This window comes from Canis lupus, chromosome X (genome assembly GCF_011100685.1).
Source record: "Canis lupus familiaris isolate Mischka breed German Shepherd chromosome X, alternate assembly UU_Cfam_GSD_1.0, whole genome shotgun sequence".
NCBI lineage: Eukaryota > Metazoa > Chordata > Mammalia > Carnivora > Canidae > Canis > Canis lupus.
Window position 1 is genome coordinate 5214938 of NC_049260.1, and position 16326 is coordinate 5231263.

The 16326-nt window shown below is 43.1% G+C and overlaps 2 long non-coding RNA genes across 4 annotated transcripts in view; one reads left to right on the forward strand and one right to left on the reverse strand.

Annotated features, from left to right (window-relative positions):
• The window catches only part of LOC111094756, a 178197-nt gene that overhangs the window by 101005 nt on the left and 60866 nt on the right, over positions 1-16326 (forward strand). The window lies entirely within an intron of this gene.
• LOC119878050 lies at positions 8994-11207 on the reverse strand. The gene is made up of 3 exons (XR_005386103.1): positions 10976-11207; positions 10701-10763; positions 8994-9297 (listed from the first exon to the last, which is right to left on the reverse strand). It is a non-coding gene; the product is annotated as an uncharacterized LOC119878050 (long non-coding RNA).

A 16326-nucleotide genomic window follows, 5' to 3' on the forward strand; every position in this document is an offset into this window, starting at 1 on the left:
AATTGCATTCCCAACCCTTCCTCCAAAAATAATATTTTGAATATATCCTGTGCAGCTAAATGCTCATCTACCGGTATCCTTTCTTGGCTCTGTCACTGCAATCACTCCTCACCTCTGTAGCACACAGTACGAACATCGTACTTCCTCTCTCAATTCCCCAACAAAGTTATGTAAAATAGACTTTGGAATACCTGGAGTTAGTTTTTTTTAAAGATTTTATTTATTTATTCATCAGAGAGACAGAGAGAAAGAGAGGCAGAGGGAGAAACAGGCTGCTCCCAAGGAGCCCGATGCGGGACTTGATCCTGGAACTCTGCGATCACGCCCTGAGCCAAAGGCAGCCGCTCAACCACTGAGCCACCCAGGCACCTGGAGTTCATTTAAATGACAAAAAAGATCAATAAACCTTCCCCGAAAAGAAAAGGGAAGAAAACAAAAGTACATGGCATCACTGTTTGGTTTATTCCAGTTCTAACCATGTGCAATAATCCCAGAGAGTACCTGTTTTTTCTTTAAACCTGGGGAGAGAGAGACCAGGTAAAAGAACTGATGTGAAAACAAAAGGTAGAAACTACTGAGACAGAGAAATGAAAAGAGAGAGATAATAGATGAGAAAGGACAGATGAGAGAGAGTAACCTGACTCCTCATTTACAGATCTCGACCTCAGCTCAGCATCACCATAACCACCCCTTCAGGCTGACTCCCCTTCCCTTCCTTTAAGTGCAGTCCATTGAGTCCATTCCCTCCAAACACTGCCTTTCCAAAGGCTTGAGTTATTGGGTTATGCCAGTGTTAGCAGAAGGGGCAAGGCATCCCCACTCCCGAGAACAGTCCAGGACCACACTGTCGGATGGAAATTGTTACGATGATGGCAATGCTTTAAAATCCTGTGCTCGCCACTATGGTGGCTACTACCCTCACTCGGCTGTTGAGCACTTAGAATGTGGCTAGTGTGACAGAAGCGAGCCTCTCATTCTATTGCATTGGAATTGATTTGAATATAAGTTGTCGCGTGTGTGTAGTGGCCATAGGACTGGACAGGACAGCTCCAGCAAGTGCTGAGATACTCCATGGTTAGGTCCCTTGATGGTCTCTGTGTCACTGGGAGGGGAATATTCTGCTCTTTGATCTTCTTGGTCTTCAAGAGGATAATTATTAGAAAATGAAAGATCAAGTACACATATACACACTTTCCAAAGATCAACAATTCTTAAAGTCAATGCAACCTAAATCCATGTCCAGGAAAGGAAATGCTTCCCAGCTGGAGAATAGCCTTTCCCCCCCCCCCCTGAGAAAGTACTCCCAGTTCCCTTGAACTCTGCTTTTTTTTTTTTTTCTGCCAAGCCCCCCTGCTCCTCTCAGTGCTTGAGAAAACTACCCATCCCTATGCATTTACAAACAATAGGGCCATTTCCCCAACAATCCAAGGTTACACTCCATAAAACTGCATTTATTCATCACTTTCACCTAGCCAGGTTATAGTTGACCCTTGAACAATTTGGGGCTAGGAACGCTGACCACCCCTTACAGTCCAAAATCTGTGTATAACTTTGACTCCCCCAAAACTTAGTCACTAATAGCTCTCTTATGTTATCAACGTTACTGATAACATAAGTAGTGTATGAATGGGTATTTTATATCCTATGTGTATATACTGTATCCTTACATTAAAGTAAGCTGGAGAAAGGAAAATGTGATTACAAAAATCATGAGGAAGAGAAAGCACATTTATATATATCCATGTACCAGTGGACCCAGGCAGCTCAAAACCGTGTTGTTCAGGGTCAACTGTACATTCGTATACTAAGTAAGCCTTGTAAACCTTTTCTATTCACTTCTGGTCAGAGCAGAATTCCAGAGAGTTTAGACATATATTTGTTTCTATTGCAATGATTCTTTGAGAGAGGAAGTACTGTGATCAAGTGAAGTGCAAATCATTACCTGTTGCTCACTGGCATGGAAGACATACAAAAGTAGAATAAACTAACACTGAAAAGCCGTATCGTGCCTTGTGTACCCATACTCCTGCAGGGATTTTGACCTGACTCGAATAATAGAAGAAGACCTGGCTTCCGAGTGCAATCTGAGGAAGTGTACTTCCTTCACTCACATGGAAAAGTCACCTTGTCTTGCTTTTGCATTTTGATAAGAACATAGCAAACAAAGTTAGCATGTTGGGCTCGGGTTCAAGCCAAGTGACTTATTATAGCAATCAGAAAATAGAATGAGTAAAAATATAAAGCATGCACTTTTGTTGGCCCATTTACCTGTCGCTGGGCTGCCACTCATCCATGAGACCGTGCAGTAGATACTAAGTCATTCGGATAAGGAAGTGAAGTTTGTACCAATGTTGCAGCAAGACGTTAAATTTTTTAGACATAGAGCTTCAGTCACATGTCCTGGGCTCACCTTCCATGTCAGTGTGTTGTTGATCAGTCATCTCCACTGAGAACTATCCTGGGAACATCGGCAAAGCATGCGTAATGCTTCCAGGCCTGGGGCAATGGGCCAGAACAAATTGGATGGAAAACCGAGTGAAAATAGGAAATTGTAAAATAACTTGACATACCCAAAATGCTAAAAAAAATTTAAAAAGGAGGGATCCCTGGGTGGCGCAGCGGTTTGGCGCCTGCCTTTGGCCCGGGGCGCGATCCTGGAGACCCGGGATCGAATCCCACATCGGGCTCCCGGTGCATGGAGCCTGCTTCTCTCTCTGCCTGTGTCTCTGCCTCTCTCTCTCTCTCTGTGACTATCATAAATAAATAAAAATTAAAAAAAAAATTAAAAAAGGAAAGAAAGAAAGAAAGAAAAAGAAAAAGAAAGAAAGAAACGTATTGATAAGATAAGCCAACAATAATTTTTTTAAAAGATGAAAAAATTGGGCAGCCTGAGTGACTTGGCGGTTTAGCACCACCTTCAGCCCAGGGCCTGGTCCTGGAAACCCGGGATCAAGTCCCACGTCGGGCTCCATGCATGGAGCCTGCTTCTGCCTCTGCCTCTCTCTCTCTCTCTCTCTCTCTCTCATGAATAAATAAATAAAATAAAATAAAAATAAAAGATGAAAAATTTTATTTTGTATTGTTTTTTTTGTTTCCCTTAAGATTTCACAGCCTCGGCTGTCCTTACAGTGTAGGGTGTCAAATAGCATCCTCAGAATGAAGCTGACAGGTGTTGTAAACCTCAGCACCCAAGGGAGTATTGCCAACAGCTCTGCTGAGGTTTCATTGACCAGAGCAACTGACCATCAGTGATTTCAGAAGGAACAATATAGAAGGAGGATCCTTCTATGTTCTTTTATTTTTTTAATGCTACAGTCAGAATCCAAAATGTTCGGTATCCTCTGGATAAAACATATTTTTTCAACCCATTTTTCTGTATCTATTGACATTTGACATCATGGATCTATAGCTATTTGCATTGTTTAGTGAGATTTTGCTTTTCATCCTACTGACCACTATAATTGAAGGCTCTGTAGAGTGGCACTAACTAAGACCATCCCATGGTCAGAGTTTCCTAATTACCACTATAATGGAAAACTCTATAGAGTGACACTACAATCATCTCATGCTCACAGTAGACCTTGAAATGTGTGTTAAATTGATGTGGATGTGGTGCCAGTTGGAGTGAGGTAGAAAGATTTGATGGGTGCAGAGCAAAGTAAAATAGATCTCCAAGGGATGGAGAGCAAATCAAGTCTGAACAGTTCCTCTTAGGAAGGTGGGAGGAAGTTCCCAGAATAATTCAGTTAGGCAGAAACATCCTCACATTCTTCTTCTTAAATCAGTTTTGTGTTAAAATCACTTAAACCAATTGGCCAGATAGTTCCAGGAAAAAAATACACGGCTCATCCATCTATTTTGAAACCAGAAATGAAATTATTACATCCACTGATCAGATGAACTATAAACATTTGAAATGCTCTTGTCATCCTTTATTCCCAGTCACACGTTCAGTGCCCTTGGGCATTTGCCCATTCTTTGTGGACACAGTTCTTTAAATAACCTTATAGCCTCCTAGAATTGCAAAATGCTACCCCTTCCCACGACCTCAAAGAAATGTTTGAAATTCTGCTGTGACAAGTTAACGAAAACATGCAAAATATATTTCTTTTTTGTTTTGTTTTAAATTTAATTCCAGTATAGTTATCATACAGTTTTATGTTAGTCTCAGGTGTACTATCTAGTGATCCAATAGTTCTATACATGACTCACCGCTCATCACACAGGTGCCTTCCTTAATCCCCATCACCCGAATCTCACATCCCCTCTCTCACCTGCCCTCTAATGACCATCGGTGTGTTCTCTGTAATTAAGAGTCTGTTTCTTGGTTTGTCTCTTTTCTTTGTTGGTGTGTTTTGTTGCTTACATTACACATATGATATTTGTCTTTCTTGGACTGACTTGTTTCACTTAGCATTATACTCCCTAGCTCCACCTGTGTTTTTGCAAATAACAAGACTTCATTCTTTTTTATGGCTGAATAAAACTCCATTGTGTATGTGAGTGTGTGTGTGAGTGTGTGTGTGTGTGTATACTGCATTTTCTCTACCCATTCATTTGTTGGTGGCTACTTGGTCTGCTTCAGCATCCTGCCTGTTGTAAATAATACTGCAGTAAACATAGGGGTGAGTATATCTTTTCAAATTAGTGTTTCATACTCTTTGGATAAATATCCAGTAGAACTACTAGATCCTAGAGTTATTTTTTTTTTGTAATGTTTTGAGGAACCTCCACAGTCTTCCACAGTGGCTGCACCTGTTTGCATTCCCACCAGCAGTGCAAGAGGATTCCTTTTTCTCCACATCCTCAGCAACACTTGTTTTTTCTTGTGTTTTTAATTTACCAATTCTGACAGGTGTGAGGTGTTATCACATTGTGGTTTGTTTTGATTTTCATTTCCTTGGTGATGAGCGAGGTTGAGCACCCTTTTTGTGTCTATTGGCCATCTGAATGTCTTCTTTGGAGAAAGAAATGTCTGTTCATGTCTTCTGCCTATTTTCAATTGGATTATTTGGGGAGGTTATGTGTTGAGTTGTACAAGTTCTTTCTATATTTTGGCTACTAACCTTTTATGAGATATGTCAGTTGCAAACATCTCCCATTCAGGAGGGTTTTTTGGTGTTTTTAAAGATTTTATTTATTTATTCATGAGAGACACAGAGAGGCAGAGACACAGGCAGAAGGAGAAGCAGGCTTCTGGTGGGGAGCCTGATGTGGGACTCGATCCCAGGACCCTGCAATCATGCCCTGAGCTGAAGGCAGACATTCAACCACTGAGCCACCCAGGCATCCCTAGTTTATTTTTATTTTTGTGGTCTATTTTTGTGTATGGTGAAAGAATGTGTTCCAACTTTGTTCTTTTGCATCTGGCTGTCCAGTTTTCCCAACATCATTTGTTAAAGAGACTGTCTTTCCCATTGGATAGTCTTGCCTCCTTTGTTGAAGATTAATTTACTATATAATCGTGGGTTTATTTCTGGGCTCCCTATTCTGTTCCAGTGATCTATGTATCTATTTTTGTGCCCATAACTTTGCAGTATATCTTGAAATCTGGGATTGTGATACGTCCAATTTCATTATTTTTTCAAGATTGCTTTGGCTATTTGAGATCTTTTGTAGATTTTAGGATTATTTAAAAATATTTTTTCCTCAATAAATATTTGATCAAAATTCAGTATCTGACCCCTTTTCAATGAATATGGGACAATAGAAATATCTGGGCGGGGAGAGTAGAATTCTTTGCAGAAAGAGAAGACCTCGTGAAGGCATCCTCTTCACCTTCATGTCAGCTTTTGCGATTGTTAATAATGGGGTCCTTTTTTTTTTTTTTTTTTCCTTTTTTTTTCCGATGCAAACACAAATAATTGTGTTCTGAGGACCAGAAGTGAAGAGAGGAAGCAGTTGTGGGATGCTAGAACCAGGGCCGGGCATGCTTGCTGCTGAGCACAGGCTCGGGCCACCAGACGATTGTGGAAATGCTGTGTCCACCTTCCCAGGCTTGAGTGAGTGAGAGGTGTCTGTCTGCTACCGTTTGGAACAATCTCAAATGATATGTAAACCTCAGTGTGATGGCCTGCCTTCCTGCAGTGACAGGTCTTAGCTCAGTGCTTAAAATGTTGGTGGGGTTTGGGTTCATTTCTGTTGAGGTCTTCTAGATATTTCTCACATGTATCCATTCGTGGGGTGCAGATATTTACTGAGAGCCTCTTATGGGCAAGGCACTGTTCTCCATGCTTCCCCACTGTCCTTGTTACTGGATGCTGCATTAAAGGGGAAAAGCAGGCAAATGGAGACACAGCGTCCCAGGTGGTGGGGAGATCTAGCACCGTAAAGGAGGCTGGTTGGAGAGTGAAGAAGGTGGGATGGGGGGCATGGAGACTTAGTAATTCACAGTTGTCCAGGAACAGAAAGACATGGGCCAGGATGGATGTGTTCAAGGCAGAGAAAGAGGACAAAGGAGGAGGTGGAGGGAGGGCCAGCCCAGGTACGAGCACGAGTCCTTTTTAAGGACTTTGACTTTCATGGGAGGCTTTGAGGAGAGAGAGAATAAGATTTGGCTTCCATTTGAACACGTTTGCTCTGACTTCAGGGCAGAGGATAGGTTGGATGAGGCGACAAAGACAGAACCATGAACAGATGGCTGTGTTGGTGCAGGTGAAAGATATGGATGGCCCCACCTCAGGGTGGAAACCTGGAGTAAAGTTCTTAGGTCCCACCCAGACCTTTCTAGGAAACCTTTCTAGTGGCTCACCAATTGCTGTAAAAGCCACGTAAATGAAATAAATCTGGATTACGTTGAAAGGAGCAGATCAAGCATCCTTGAGCGTATTACAAACATTAAGACAGAAAAATTAACTATTCCTAGTGTTGTATATTTTGGCCATATCTCCTCTTACGCAAAATACTCTCTCTCACAGACATACACAGTTTAAACATAAACTATATTACTTCATATACAGTTTAAATTAAACTATCCAGTTGTTTAAATATAAACTATGAAAGTCACATGCCTACAAATGTTCTGAGTTCCATCATTTAAATTAATTCTTTATGTAAACTCTTATATTAGGGTGCCTGGAGGGCTTAGTCTATTGAGCATCTGATCTTGATTTTGGTTCAGGTTGTGATCCCAGGATCATGAGATCAAGCCCCATGTCAGGCTCCACACTGAATGTGGAGCCTATTTTAAGATTCTCTCCGTCTCCCTCTGACCCCTGCTCACACTCTCATCTCAATAAACAAACTCTCCTACCCTATCTGAGTGGCTTTTTATACTTCTAGAATAAACTGAATTTCCCTCTTTGTATTAGTAGATACTTAGGAAAGGGTGCTAGCAGGCAACTAAGGAGAAGTGACATCTTAAAAGAGATGCCACCTCCAAGCAGAGCCACCTTCCCAGCCAGGCCGTGCTTAGAAGAGCATCATATGAGCCAAGTGGGCATAGATGTCTTGCCCCAGTCAGAGAAGAGGGAGGCCGTACTTCCCATCCTCACTTCCCCAGGTCAGGTCCCACTTAGCCCTAGTTTACAAGAGCCTCTATTGGGTTTTTTTGTTTGTTTAAGATTTTATTTATTTATTCATGACACACACACATACAGAGGCAGAGACACAGGCAGAGGGAGAAACAGGCTCCATGCAGAGACCTGATGCGGGACTCGATCCAGGACCCTGGGATCACAACCTGAGCTGAAGGCAGACGCTCAACCTCTGAGCCACCCAGGTGCCCCCAAAGGGCCTCTTTTCACACATAAACCTCATCCTTGAGAGCTGCTGGGAAGCTGCATTGTGATTGTGGCCATAGTGCTTTGAATCAGAATGGGGACAATGAGGTTGACTTTTTGCAAAACAGGTAAAGGGAGGGGAAAAAGACTGTCACCTTTAACCAGGAAGGACACAGGTGTAGTCATGATGATGAACGGTGCAGCTGCAGAGAGGGAAGCATAGGCTTTAGAGTCGGAGCTGTGAAATCCACTTCGCTGGCCCCGTGCCCTCGGGTGGGCTAGCTAACCAGCGGAGCTCAGTTCTTCTGGGTCGAATGCAAATACTATGAGTATCCATATCCTAGGCGTTTAGTGAGGCTTCACCGCAGTAAGCCAGCATTCAGGATGGCAGAGATCCGTGCGCACTCATTGTTCTCCTGACGCAGGGCAAGTCTTTTCCGTTGTTCATCCATTTTGTGAGTTCTTCAGAGAAGCTTTTTTTTTTAGTTTTTTAAATTTTTAAATTTTTTTAATTGAAGTTCAATTTGCCAACATTTAGCATAACACCCAGTGCTCATCCCAAGTGCCCCCCTCAGTGCCCATCGCCCAGTCACCCCAACCCCCCGCCCACCTCCTCTCCCACTACCCCTTGTTCATTTCCCAGAATTAGGAGTTTCTCATGGTTTGTCACCCTCACTGATATTTTCACTCATTTTCTCTCCTTTTCCTTTATTCCCTTTCACTAATTTTTATATTCCCCAAATGAATGGACCATATGTTTGTCCTTTTCCGATTGACGCTTTCCAGAAAGAAAAGTTGTATAGTTTGTCATATTGAAATCATTAGATAACCACTAGCCTATCACTATTTCTATGTCAATATTTGTCAATTAAAATATATAATTTGTCATTATATTTAGAAGAATACTGTCTCTTTGATAGAAAATGAGTTGTAGCTATGAAATAAAAATACTACAGAAATGGCACTGTGTATTTCTGAAAATATTGTATTGTAGTGGAAGGTCTTTTTCCCCCCTCAAGAGAGCGAGAAAAAGCATGAGTTGGGGGGTGGGGAGGGAGTCCCAAGCAGGCTCCACACTCAGCATGGAGCCCCCCACGGGGCAGGGCCCGACCTGAGATCATGACCTGAGTCATACACTTAACCGACTGAGCCCCCCCGGTGCCCCATGGAGAGTCCTTTCTTAAAGACTTGACGATCCTGATTCACATCGAGGACAGTAGTTCTTGAACTTTGTCACACGTGAAAATCAAACAGAGAGGGTCACTTCCCCAGGTCAGGTCCCACTTAGGTCCCCATTCCAGGAAGGGTCTCTTCCTGGAATAGAACCGGCCTCACCTACAGACTCCCCACATCAGTAGGTTTGGGTGGGACACAAAGATTCCTTCCCAGTGTTGAATGATCCCTAGGTGATGGCGATGCTTGTCCATGGACCACATCTTGGGAATCACTGATCTAAGAAATTTTACTCCTGTTACTGCAGTATTGATATTCATACCTGTTGAAAGCTAAATCCCATCCAAGAAATATTGCTGCTGTTTAAACTGTACTTCTTCGTTAATCCTATTGTCTCCATTTTCTGAAATGTGCACAGAGAAAGAGTAAGAGGTCAAAGGGAAATTGGTAACATGACAAAAATAATGCTCCTGATGTCCAGGGTCCACCCGATTGCACCACATTGCATCAGTGTTCAGGGGAACATGTTTGACATCCACAGCACCGTGAAATCCCAACACATGGAGAACTCTCAAAATTACAAACTTTTCATCTTGTGCAGAAGTGGACCAATGTCTGTTTTGATGGCCATGGTTTATCTCTCTCAGCAAACATATTAAAAATAAAGAGGTAACCAAGCACTGTTCCTTTCAAGGTGATTTATGTGCCTTAATAAATGGGAGGGAAAATCCCAACTGCCTATTGAAGTATTTGATGTTCCTTATTAAACAGAGCTTTAACGTTCCTGGCGGTATTAGCCAGAGCGAGAGAGATTTAAACACATCTGCTCTACGTTAAGGATCCTTGGTGGACAGATAACCGTCTTCGTGAGTGTATTTCCTCTGGAGGCATGACGAGTCCTGTACTGATGGAGGCTGAGATGTTACCCAACTTGAACAGTTTAGAAATGGGCAGATGGGGCCCCTGGGTGGCTCAGTGGTTTAGCGCCTGCCTTCAGCTCGGGCATGATCCCGGGGTCTCAGGATCAAGTCCCACATCAGGCTCCCCACAGGAAGCCTGCTTCTCCCTCTGCCTGTGTCTCTCATAAGTAAATAAATAAAATCTTTTTTAAAAAAGAAAAATAAATGGGAAGAGAACATGGGGGGACAAGAACTTCTCTGTGACCTGATTTTTTTTTTTTTTTTTTTTCCTGTTTGCTAGCAGCTACTGCTTATTTTTGCCATTATAATCCTACTTGCTTGATCGGGCCTTCAGTACACCTGTGTTCATAAGCCTGTAGGTATCTTGGAGGGAGCTGCTCTGGGGTCTCCGTGCTGCTGAATTCCACCTTTGTGTGTGTTCAAGACCCACTTGCTTCCTGTGCCCTTGGCTTCCTCAGCCCCATTCGGGTAATAGCTGATTGGACTAATGATGACTTTTGGTGAATGGGTATGTATGTGGTGGTGGTTTATATCAAAACAGCCAGAGAGCCATTTTGGCAAGGTAAATGCTGTGTCTCAGACTGGTTAATTTGAGGTCTGTGATAAAACTCTGTCAATTTTAATCCTATTAAAACAATGCTATCTGTCCCTTTTCTCAGAAATATATAGAAAAAAAAACATTTTTTTTCTTAGATGTTTTCATGTGTTAACTAAAGTTTTCCCCCAGAATTCCACCCAGTTTGGGGTCTCACCTCCTCCACAAATGATTTATCACTCAGGTCACATGAATCTTTCTTTTCTCTCTCTCTCTCACCTGGTTTTTTCCTTAACACAACCATTAGTCTTGGTTTCAATATTTACACATTCCCTTAAATTCTTTTAATACCTGCATGTAACAAATTGTTCGCGTCTTGAGGGAAACATCTCCATTTAACTTTTTACTGATCTCCTAAAATTGTTAACACAGAAGAAAAAACATTGTCTTTAATATATTACAGATTAAAAACAGAGCTAAACACATTGTAACACATTTCTGGAAAAGTTCAAAAATGGTAAAGAGATAGAAATTGAGAAGTCATGACCCTGCCTTCCCCTTTCTGCATCTCTTCATGTCTCCTGCCCGACCCCCTAAAATATGTGCTGTTTTGAGATTCTTTTCACCTGAAATGTTTTGGCCATCTCCTTTTTTGTCTTTGTACTTAGCTGTTCCTCCTGTTTTATAGCTGGAAATCACACTTTTTACAAAGATGTCCTAATCATATAACCATGGCATTTATGTAATTTCCAACGTTGTGTTATCCCAACCAGCACAGCAGTGGGAACAGCAGAATATGCTCGGATGGGAAGCCCTGTAAAATAAAGAAGGGGAAGCGTATGTTCCAAGTGCATAACATCTATTTTCTGGTTGCTAGTTTTAAATCCCCCATTCGTAGAAATAGGGAATTTCCACTCCCAGGGCTGTGTCTATATTACAGAAATTTTATATTGTCTATAACTTTCTATAAAAAAAATACAATCGCTATACAGCTCATGGTTAATTAACATCTGAAGGACATTCATCCACCATTCACAGGTCAAGGGTGGGTTGCGACAGAAGGACCCCACCAGGAATCCACAGTCCATACGTGGTTACTTATCACCTAAGTGGTGCTACCTAAGATTACTTAAAATCAAGCAGTTAATTTCTTAAAGAACATCAGCGATACCAGAAACGAAACAAGAGCGTGATTATGGAATGCATGGTGTTGGTTAGGATAGCCGCCACTGGGTGCATGAGGAGCTGGCCCCCCGCGCCCCCCATACGCCCCCACTCGCAGCAGCCTGCGGTCCTGAGCTCAGTGCTTGGGTTGTGGAAGACCACTTGTTTCTGTGACTTCTGCTTCCTGCTGGAATCCTACACAGACGATCCCGGTGTGTGGCTGGCGCTGAATCTTTGTAGCCAAGTATTGCTTTGAGTACTGAGCGGCAGCAGGAGATGCGTCAGCTCGGCTACTGGCACAGTTTGGCAGATTTGTGCCTGCTGGCTAGTAAATATGGGGGTGTTTGGCAGGTGTTGGTCTAAAGCTCGGATGGTTGTATCATGCCACGTGGTAGTGAAGTTACAAGCAGAACACCACGCGTCCTTATCTCTCTGACAATGAGAGGCTGGGGATTGCTGGACAGCCCAAATCCTAAGTCACTTATGAAAGGGGAGAGGGTCTGAAATTCAGAATTTAGTGCAGGGTGCATACTTACGCTGAAGGTTCCAGATGTAGATGTACAGGCTTCGTCCGTCGATAGGCTGTTGTATTTGAAATAAATGGGTATTACCTGGATCCTTCTCTTCTCTCTCTGTCTCTGTGTTTGTTTGTTTGTTTTTTGTAAATATGGGCAGATTGTGTCACATGTGACTTCATGACTTGAGAAAAATCCTCCAACCCCCAATTTCTGTTCACCCATACTATGTGCTGTAGACAGATACTTTCCATTCTCCTTTTAAAATGTACTTTCAATCCTCAATCGAAAAATAGTATCAATCTATTATGAGCTGGGAGGCAATTCCTATTAATATAAAATCCACATCTCTGGGATTCATAGTCTCCCTATTTTAAATAGACTTTCAAACGTCATTAAATGTTTTAATATACCTTCACATATTTGTGATAAACATTGATGTGGGAATAAAATTAAAAAGAAATGTACTCATTTTAAGAACATGTCCAACAAGGATCAGAATGCTTATTCCACTTAAAAATCATAGTTTGGGGATCCCTGGGTGGCTCAGCGGTTTTGCACCTGCTTTCGCCCCAGGGCACGGTCCTGGGGTCCTGGGATCAAGTCCCATGTCCGGCTCCCTGCGTGGAGCCTGCTTATCCCTCTGCCTGTGTGTCTCTGCCTCTCTCTCCCTCTCTCTGTGTAGCTCATGAATGAATAAATAAAATCTTTTTTAAAAAATAAAAAATAAAAATCATAGTTTGAGGAAAAATAGTAATTTTATCTAAAACAAGTCAGTAAAAATTACCTCCTTTCAATGTTACTTTTGTGTCCTGCTTTGAGAAATGTTGAATATAACACAAGATAAACCAAACTACGTCTCATTTTTCTAAAATAAAGTAAAAAAATGTTTACAGGAATAGTTAAAAGTCAATTGGAGAGTTTCCTCAAGGAGAGGAAGTATAAAGATTGTCATGGTGATGTAGACAGTGAAAGTAATAAAATATGATCTTGGTGTTCCAAGGACCAAGACTAATCTCATAACAACCTATCTTTATCAAGGTGCAGGCTTCTTGTGGAAACAGAAAGAAATCTGAACTCAAGCTGCCCACTTAGGAGATGATTATGTGAGTCAAAAGAATAATCCTCTTTACGAGGAAAACAGTATGCTATTCTTTAAAGCAAATAGTTCATCCATCTGAAAAATAAAATAGAATTCCTTTGAAGGATGCTCCAGAGAAATGTATGTTTAGAGTAGTCTGTCCGCGCTCAGTTATGGTCGCTTCTTCTCTATAAAATCCACAACTAAGTTGCCACTTTATGTGGAGAGCACATAAGGAAAGTGAATGATGTATTTTCTGGCTCTGTTTTTTAAAGTTATGTAAGTAATTTTAAAGGACCTTGAAGTGTAGTAGATGTTGGAAACTCTTATCTTTTGGAATCCTGGTAACGTATCTCAAGTCTTCACCTTTTTTAGCTTGTCTGATCCCATGTGTGCTAGATCAGATTGTTGTCACTGAGCACTGAGAATAGAGTTCATCGGTGTGCTTGAAGCAGAGGCTCCCAACTGGGGGCGACTTACCTCCCCAGTGGGCAGTGTACCTGCAAGGAGAGAGAGGAGGCTCTTGGGGCATCTAGTGGGTAGAGACCAGAGATCCTGCTGAATGCCCTAAATTGCCTAGGACAGCCCCCACAACCAACAACTACCCAGCCCCAAACGTCAGCAGCGTCAGGATGAGAAACCCGAGGCTACAGGCAGGCTTCTTTTTCATCTTTGGAGGCTTTGAGTTTTCACTGGTAAGGCGCCACCTCGGTTGAGACTTGGTCGCTCAACTTTCCAGGAAAGAGATCTGTGGGAGTCCAGACCTACCTGCTGTTCAGCTTCACCGTAGCGAGAAGTGCCTGGCGTGCTTCGCCGCAACTCGTGTCTGATGTGGTGCCAACTCAGCCCCATAAATCGGTGCCGGGAGCCACCTGAGTGGGGCGCCTTTGCCCGCGGAGCCGCCTCACCAGACGCTGGTTGTGCAGCTGCATTTTCACTCAGGTCTTTTGTTTTAAAGCACTGGCCATTCGGAAAGTCCGTCCAAAAGATGGGAAACTACTTAGGGGCCTAGAAAAGCAAGTGGCTCTAGTATTACTATATTACTTTTATAGAGAGAGACAGTGTTGCTGGCACAATGAGGTTTCTTGGCAGACCAGGTTTGGGGACTTTTTTTTAATGCGGATGATTAACAGTGCCTTCCAAAGTGTCAAGGATATTGGGAACTAGGGCAGAAAAGGAATTCCTTGCTGTCTTCCGCAGGTGTTGCGTGGTGTTTCTGTGTAAGCACATAGCACAGTTCATTAGTTATCTATTGCTTTGTAGCACATTACCACAAGTTACTGTGAATTGCTGAGATTCACAGGGGATCCAATAACCCACCTAAGGATTTGGGCTCTATACCTAGCTCTTTTGGACAGGAAGGCTCGTGTATTTGCAGATGATTAATTACTATGACCAGTAGAACTCGTCCCCCCTTTTTGCACACGCCCTGTAAAATCCATCATCCCGATTTGGGGAGGCACCGGTGGATATGTCGGGATGACACTTCTTGTACCCAAACTTGCAACCCATGGAAAACTGTGATAATTAATATGTGTTCTGATAAGCCAGAGAGTGGTAATTATTATCCACGAGCCTCAGATGCCCAGACCCCAAACTGATGCCTGCCTCCAAGAGTCGCTGTGAGCATTCAGTGAGATGGTGTGTGAAGAGCTCGGCATAGAACTGGCACTCCGCACACACTCCTTCCTTGCCTCCCCTGACCCCCTGCCATTCCCTTTAATCCCGTGTCCCTTATAAGGAAGAAGGAAAGTGCTAATAACAATATTGCAATAAAATTCTGTCCCACAGTTTTAAATTGCAACATGGTGACTCAGAGTGCAATACAATTGTTTCTGGATGATAAAATACATTATTACCCAGATGTATCATCCATGCATTATTTTCTCCTGTATTCATTAAATTTATGGGCTGGTTACTTCCCTGTGCAATATTTACAATGGGGTCTAAAAATGAAAGAGTAATGAAGTGGCTCACATGCACTCACGGAGCTTACAGGCTGGGAGGGAACGGCATAAGTCAGCAGGCGATGGCCGTAGGGCATGGGTGGAATGTGCTGGTCATCGGCAGGTGGATCACAAGAGAGGCCTGTCTCTGGGTCTTGGCGGTTTGGGAAAGCTTCCTTGCTGTGCTGGCAAGTAGAGGAGTAAGTGAGGCAGGAGAAGGAGTTGAGAGAGAGGAGAAGGTCATCCAGGCAGGAGGAACATTCAGTGCAGGGCCACGGAGGGGACACACATACATGTCACCGTTTTGTAGCTCGGAGTCAATAATGGCTAGGTGACGAGTGTTAGGGAAGGGTGGCGATGACCTAAACAATTAGGGGGTCACAATCAAGCAGGGCCATGTCATAGAGCTGTGGAGGTCGAACTTTATCAAAACAACACTGAAATGTGGTAAGATGTGGAGATATTTGAAAGGCATGGGTGGGTTTGAGCTCTGGCACAATCCTTCTGCTTGCATGGAATGGTGAGTGTTTAAAGCTGGTTGGAAGCCAGGGTATACTTTAGGAAGCTGTGAAGCTGTGGCCCTCAGTAGAGGAGAGTGTGGAAGCTGGAGGAAAAGTAGAAGTGGAGGAAAGAGAAAGGAGGCTATATATGAAAGAAGAATCTGGGAGGCGAGGTGCTGCATTGGATGTGGGCTGAGAGAGGCCCTGACATCCTGGCTTGGGAGGCTGTGTGTTTGGTTGCACCATCTGCTGACGCCAGGAGTCTCAGAACCCAGACAGCTCACGGGAATGAGACTTCAGTGTGGTGGTGTCAAACTTACATTCCTCTGCGTTGGGACATCCAAGTGAAATTATCAAATAGGACTGAAGAATCTGGTGCTCAGGAGAAAGGTCTGGATGGGGAATCTAAGTGTGGAAGTGTTTAGTTACAGATTTTAACATAGATGCTAATTAAAGAGACGGAGAAATGGGGGTCATTCAACCAGACGTGATTTTATGCCCAGGGAACACGTAGCAGTGCCTGGACATCCTAAATCTTAGGAAGGAAGTCTACATGAGAGGAAGGGGAGCCACCAGCATGTAGTGGGTAGAGACGAGGGATGCTAGTAAACGTCCTGCATCGCCCGCCCCGGCCCTGCCTCCCACAACAGAGAATGACCCAGCCCAAAAGGTCAACCGGGCAGTGTCAAAGCTGAGAAGCCCCTGATGCAGAGCCACAGGAGTGGTGGACAGGTGTGAGGACAGTACCCCGCTCTGCTCTAGCCTTGAAAG